The sequence below is a fragment of the Chiroxiphia lanceolata genome, chromosome 2 (genome assembly GCF_009829145.1).
Source record: "Chiroxiphia lanceolata isolate bChiLan1 chromosome 2, bChiLan1.pri, whole genome shotgun sequence".
Lineage (NCBI taxonomy): Eukaryota > Metazoa > Chordata > Aves > Passeriformes > Pipridae > Chiroxiphia > Chiroxiphia lanceolata.
Window position 1 is genome coordinate 114040653 of NC_045638.1, and position 7247 is coordinate 114047899.

The following is a 7247-nucleotide window of genomic DNA, read 5'->3' on the forward strand; positions in this document are numbered from 1 at the left end:
AGAAAAGGATCCCCAGAGCCTAGAGGACAGTGGATTTAGCTACAAAGCTTGAGCTGAAAACAACCCCATGTCCTTCAATACAGACAAAATGAAAAAATCTCATTTTTCTGTGAGTTTTAAGTGGCAACTACTACTTTCCACTAAAAAATCCTACACTGGGCCAGGCCTGCTCACGCTCTATTCCTGCTCACCTAATGAAAACACCTAAGAAACACAAAACCCCACATTTTCATTCCCACAGCCAAGATCACCATGACCTTTACATTCCTCACCATCACAATTACATCTCCAACCTGAACTCAAACTTCAAACTCCTATTCCCCTTTCTGCCTTCTCATACACACACACACACCTCATGGTGACCCACAGAGGAAAAACTACTGCCACAGTTACTGTAAAATAACCAAAGCAACAGGGAATAATCACTACTGGAAACACTGTTAAGAGGCTGAGCTTCCAACTGTTATGAATCTTGACAGAGAAGTTCACATTATAAATAATTGTATAATTAACTACACATCTCGTATAATTGGTTTTAGTCGGGAGACATGAAGTTTGGGGTAAAGAACATCCTTGCATGAGATGTAACCAGACTTAACTGAGAGCACAGAAGTGATCATTTTGCACAACTGAAGAGTAGAACTTCACTTTGAGCTGGCAGTGTGGCATCTGGATTTTCATCCAAGTGGCATTTATCCTCAGGTAAACTAGCTTGAATGCTTTTTTCAGATGAGATTTTCTAGCCAAATTAGTGCTTTACTTTCTGGCTATCTCACCTCTGCACATCATTACTGAGACTCCACTCAGCAGCTCAGCCACCTCTGCTGCTGAGACACAAACCTGGCAGTGAATCACACCCTCTCAGCTCCAGGAAGAGTAAAGGCACTCAGGGCAGGCACATCCAAGTTCACTACTGGTGCATGAAAAGGAACTTCAGGATCCTGCACTTGGCAACCAACAGTAAATAACAGGCAGTCTCTCCAAGGTATGCACTGGGATTCAAACCTAAAGGTCAAGCTGCCTCGGCTGATAAGGATCTCTTAAACCTGACAATAACCACCTGTTTATGCATTTCCACCTGGAATTGTGGCTAACAATCTTTTCTGTGAATGACTTGCCCCTCAGCCAGGGTATTACCCAGAAGAAGGCACAGCTGGTGAATGAGCAGCATTTCTGCCCACAGCCAGATGCCCCAGCACACATTGTTGGCTGAGGTCTGGAGCTGAGACCACATCTCCTCAGGTCTCATCACAGTTCGCTTGTGCTCACAAAGAGCCAGCTTTTCACCTCACACAAAGGGATTCAGCACCATCAATGTCTACAAAGTTATTTCACCCCATACTGGCCTGTAGTTATTTGGATTTCACAGACAGTCCATCAAACAGAGCTCAGGGTAATCCATAAAGTCACTGTCCATGGATTTCTGGTTCCAGTCTGAGAGGCTACATTCATTTTCTTTTATGTAACCTGTTCCAAAACAATGCTTGCTTCAGTAAAAGAGGTAAGATTATTGAATTTTAGGGTGCAGTAAGAAATTTACCTACTTTCTAATGTTTCTGGATTACGGGAAGGACAGTAAAGCTATTTAAGTTGTTAATATACAGAAGTCTATGTAAAATTTACATTAGAAATTTAGCCTGCATTGTCACAAATTCTACAGAGGCTAAGAACCTTTGGGAAATGCCATTTCAAATGCATTTAATAACAATACTAATAAATTAAATAAATTGCAGCTCCCTTTGTTCATGATGTATTCATTTACAGGTATAGTTTTGTGGAAGAAGGGGTAGCTTCAGTAGACACTGTTTTCTCAAGAAAGCCATATTTAAGAGGTTAACTACAGTGTCAACCTCTGTCATGGCAGAAAAGCAAGGCACAAAAACTCACCTTATGTAACTTGTGGTTATAGTATCATCACCAACCCCCCTCACAGATGAACGTGGTGGTCGACTACCTTGGTCAGAGGCTGAAAACCCCCGTGAGCTCCCTCCTCTCTGCAGTCTGGGAACAAACTTCACCTCAAACAGTGGCCCTGCATTATATGCAAGTGATGGGAAGTAAAAAGCCTGCTTTGATTTTGGACATGTCATGATGAAGCAAAGGTTGAGTAGAAATGGCTTCCAACACCCAACTCCTGTTCCGGTGTGGTTTCTTTTCTGTCTTTGAGGGGCTTCAGAGCTCTGGGCCTACAAAAGAGAAGTGAAACACAAATCAGAGATAAAGTACTTCAAATCACATGAGTGTTACCAGGAAGAAAGCTCAGAATGTAAGTGAACAAAACGAGCAAAAAACCCTCCCCAGGCCTCTGGAGAACTTCATGTTTCTTTGCAATAGGCCTCCAAAGGTGTAGCCCTTGATGAAGCACAGATTTCCACTGGTATGTGTAAGGTTTCTTCAAAGAGAAATGTTAACTGGGTAAGATGGATGGGCAAGGTTTCATTTTCTCATCTTCTGAAGGTTTGCAGCACCCACCTGGCGACAAAGAGAGATCTGGTAGCAGAATCAGCACTGTCACCAGCACAGAAGGACTTGGAAGGTTCTTTCCCCAGTAAAAAAGTGAACAAACACAAGTCATCCCTAAAGTAGCCTTGGCAACACAATTTCTCAGCATGTTTTGCAAAAAAGCACTCATTTCACACGTAAGAAATGTGAATGCTAAATGCTTGGAAATCAGACAAGTCCTTCCTCTGACCAGCTGTCTTACTGCTGTTCTCTCTGCTCTTTTAAATTGGTTGACATATTTCTTGAAGTACAATGCCTGAAAAATTGGACTCAGTGCCTTCTAAGACCCTATTTCTCTGAATCAGCAAGTCCAATTCTCAAATAATTCTTCATTTCTTTACAGAGAAGAATAAAATCTAGTGATGTCCTGCGCTAGATAAAAGATTGTGAATTCAAAGTTCTGGAAACACCATTATTGTTCCAGAAAACATACAGGTAATAAGGCTTCACACTCATATTATTAAAAAAAACTTAAGACCATAATGTCACGGGAAACATGGATTGTGAAAATTCTCTATAGAGCTAAAAATTCATTTTCAATTTGAAAATTAATGTATTTATTTTGCCAGGACCTGTGGCAACCCTGGGCCTGGACACACCTGCCAGCACCTACTTCAAAGACTGTTGTGGAAAGAGGAGCTACAAACATCCCACTCTGCTGTTTGTTAGACACACTCCAATTTCTCTGGGTGGGGAATGGCAAAGGATAGAAATAAAAAATGATGAAGTAATCTCCTGTTTTTACTTCATCTGATTACTGTGGAGGGTAAGGTGGAAAGTACCAGCCTTGTAAAACACACTGTTGCCTTTCATTTTCTACTTGCACAGAAATTCTGGAGAGATGTGTCAAAGCATCCTGCTTCTTCTGGGAACTGTTTTTACTAAAACCCCTGATAATCTGAACCTACCTGAAAAAAACAACACCCTGAAGGTTACACTTGAAATTTATTAAACATACCAGGGGTGTACACAGAGAACAACCTTTACAGTTCCCACAGGTGGGTAAATAGGAGAGATCAACACAATCATCTGCATTCCCAAGTTACATTTCCTCTTACAACAGACATCAAGTTCACCATCCTAATCTAAGAGTTGTTCCCAGGTGGTTAAGTGATGGTAAAGTCTCACAAAAGGAGGGGGTGCTATGGAAGAAATACATCTCAAATACCAAGGAGAGCCACAAGGGGGATTTCCTACACCAGGGAATTTTTTCCCACTGTTTGCCAGAATTTTACTCGTCTGTTGCTATGGGGGAATGGTCAGGATAACCACATCGGGGTGTGCAAGCCCGGAGGATGCTGTTTCTCCCAGCACAGTAGCACCGAGGACCAAAAAACCCCTCGGGCTGTGATTCCTTCACGTCAGCGCTGTCCAAACCCCGACTGAGGTGTTACCGTAATAACTTCGTTACTCAGGAAACGCCAAAGGTCAAGTTTTAAAGCCCTTTCCAGCACAGCCAAGGTCAGAAAGAGTGACCAAAACCTCTACCACCTGAAGGGAACCTCCTCCTCCGAAGGGAAGGGCGGGCAGAGGGGGGCAGAGGGGAGGATGCAGGAGCGCTGCGGTGGCAGGGGCAGAGCGATGCCCACCTGGCACTGCTCTCTCCCCTTCCCATGGGGTTTGGAACTCCGTGGGCTGTCGGGCAGAGGAACTGCTGCTTTGGCAGGCCACTAGATGGCAAGAAACGGCAGGAATTGAGCACCAGCTGTGCCTTCTTCCCTGCGAGCAGGACCGCTCATGCTCCACCCCACCAAACCTGCAGATCGCCCCTCCTAAAATCAGTGGCTGCATCAGAGCACAGACAACACCCTTCCGCACACAAATTAAATCTTCAGTCCTCAAATTAATTTATTTTTTCTTTTTTTTTTTTTTAGGTGATATTTTGGGTGTTCTTTGGTTTTCCTTTGTCTTTCCCCAGTGCTGAAAAAAGCCCTGCACCTGTTTTGAGATGCCACTGAACTGTGGCGGGGTGGTGATGCATGAACAGAGCCTGTTTGTTTGGGGGAAGTGCAGGTGCTCCCCTGAGGTTCTTTGGAAGACAGCATGACATGCTGCCAGTGGTTTTCATTGATTAAGAACAAACCAAACGCCTCACACCTTGAATTATATCCTTAATTGCTCATCCTTTTTCTCCCTTTGCTGCAATGTTCTGTGTCCTGAGCAAAAACCCCACAAAATTGTTGAAATTTCAGAGCTGAACAGGTTTACTCTGAGCAGTTTTAAGCACTACCTGTTGAGGTACAATTTTTATTTGCATTTTAGGCCAGGACAACTCTCCTTTGCTTAACCAAAGAAGATCAAACCCGTTTTGCTATATTTATCTAGTTTCAAGTCCTTTCTCTAAGTTTATGCCTTTTAATTACTCTGGTGTCAGTGAGAGGTCGTGTCATACAAAAAGTTATATTCCAAACAAAAAGAGAACAAGGTTCCCCTTAACAATATCTATCACCTCCTGTCTTTCTTGACCCAAAGGAATTCCCTACAAGGATCAAAGCTGGCTCCTGTGACCATCCCTGACTTGAACCCTGGCTGTACTTGGCTACATAAAGTTAAGACATCAGCTGAACACCTTTAGTTTTGGTGACTCTCTAATTACCACAGATCCAAATCCCTCCCTGCTAAGAGGCTGCCTCATCTGCAAGGCTTGCTTCTACTTGGCTGTCCCAAACTAACTGTTAAAATAATTGACTTATTTAGATTTTCTTAAAATCACGTTTCTTTTAAATTTCATTTCTCTGCATTTTGTCCTTCCAGCCAGCTTTGTCTCTGACAGATACAGTGTTTCAAAGCATGCTCATCTTCTCTCAGAGTTTCTTTCTCCTTCAGGAAATAATTAACCCAAAGATAAAATTAAAAAAATTGTTTGCTACATGGCATGTAGTCAAGAATCTTAAACCCAAACGTGTCGTCTTCTTCCCATGGTATGGAATGAATCCCACTCATTGCAGACAACTACAGTGTAGTTGTATCTGAGTCAACCTCAACAGACTTCTTTGGAATTCATGGGAGAAAAAACGAATCCTATCTCGTTAGTGCACATCCTCCTCAAGGGGGCATTGGCTGAATCACCACATCGTCACCACTGGCTGATTCACTCCTTGATTGTGAAGAAATCCTTGCCATCTGCAGAGCAGGGACATCTATTTTCCATCCTGTCCAAGCCTCCTTTCCAACTGCTGTAAAACACATCCACCTGGATCAATTAAGGCAGGTCTAAGACTGAGCTCTGCTCACCTGGGCTGGGTCTGAGACTGGTCCCTTGGGTCTGAATCCAAGACTAAAGATCCTCAAACTATGTTAATTTGTGGGTGTCAACAATGGACAAAAACTGAGCAAGGAAGCAAAGTTACCACAAACCACAGCAGAAAGCACCTTCAAATATAAAGGAGTGGAAGCAACTGAAGCTACAGGATTGACTGAAGGCATAAAGATCTCCAGCTCAGACCATAGGTTTCCTCCAATCCCTGTGGCATCTGAAGAGAGATGCCAGATTTTTAGGTAAACAAGGAAAAGCAAGGTGCTTCCTTCCCATTTAGGGTGGGTGGTCATAGGGTCAGATGTTAGTTTTCATATCAGATGAAGTGGGTATAAAGGTCAGTGGTGGTGAGAGGTTGAATCCCACTAGAATTCTATTTTGCCTCACAAAAAAAAAAATTGATTTAGCTTGTCCCATCTATATTCTGGGATAAAAAAACATCAGAGGTCTCTTGGTAAATTAACCACAAGGAAGAAAATTAATAATAAAAAGAGCATTTTTATACTAGCAGAGAGCATTTGAGGGGAGCAGACACCACACAGGCAGTGCCGGAATTAACCTCTTTCCATCATGGAAGAGTACAACTTCGTTAAAATATCTGGGGGCAGGGATGTTAAAATTCCTGGCACGATTTACTGTGAGAACAGCTCTGTTAAAATCATTGAACGATAACCATGCAAACATCATCACAGAGAGAAAGAAAAACTAAAGACTAAATCTTGAACTTCTGCTTCTCCCTTTCTTCCTTAGCCAAAGACAGGGCTGCTGGAAGAACCATCAGAGTGAGATGACCACGAAGGCAGGAGAACACCAACTCAGCCATTTAGCATAAATTGTCTTCCATGAACTACAAAAAAGGAGGAGGGGAGTGAAGGGAGAAAGGGGATTTACTCAAGGTCCATCCAGCAGTCAGTGCAAGCCCAGGGAGAGCAGCCAACCCTGTGTTTGACCTCAGCAGAGCTGAGGAAGAATGCAGTGTGAGAACTCCTTCCCTGCATTTACTGGCGTGATCCTTGTAAAATGCCTTACCCAAAGGAACTGTCCTGGCAAGAACAGCTTTTCTAGAGCCAGAAAACACAGTTATTGCACTTAAATGTCACTTGTGTCCCAAAGAACAGAAAACAAACGCGACCTATTACAGGCCCCCAGAGAAATGTCATTTGCCCAAATCTGGGGAAGGGAGACAGTTCAATCAATCCTGAAGTTTTGAACAAGATGTCTAAAATTAATCTCAGTAGAATTCTCACTTTTTTTTTCTAAATAAATATTCCTTTGGTCCCTGCTGTTTCTCCATAAAAAGGGATATATCATCATCAGGTACCTTTGCTTCCTAGTTGCACAGGGTTAGATTATCTTTCAGTTTTAACCATTTTTGTTTTATTTTGACATTCTGTACTAGATATTCTCTCTAGTAGATTAGCCTGTTACTTAAATACAGATAGACTCGTTTTAAAAATTTTTGTGTTATCATAGGCAGCATTTTGAGACA

General features: G+C 42.5%; 1 long non-coding RNA gene across 1 annotated transcript; it reads left to right on the top strand.

Moving 5' to 3' along the window:
- The first annotated feature begins 2098 nt into the window (after window positions 1–2098).
- Window positions 2099–3177, top strand: LOC116783483. The gene is made up of 3 exons (XR_004355708.1): window positions 2099–2266; window positions 2846–2937; window positions 3072–3177. It is a non-coding gene; the product is annotated as an uncharacterized LOC116783483 (long non-coding RNA).
- The last annotated feature ends 4070 nt before the right edge of the window (window positions 3178–7247 follow it).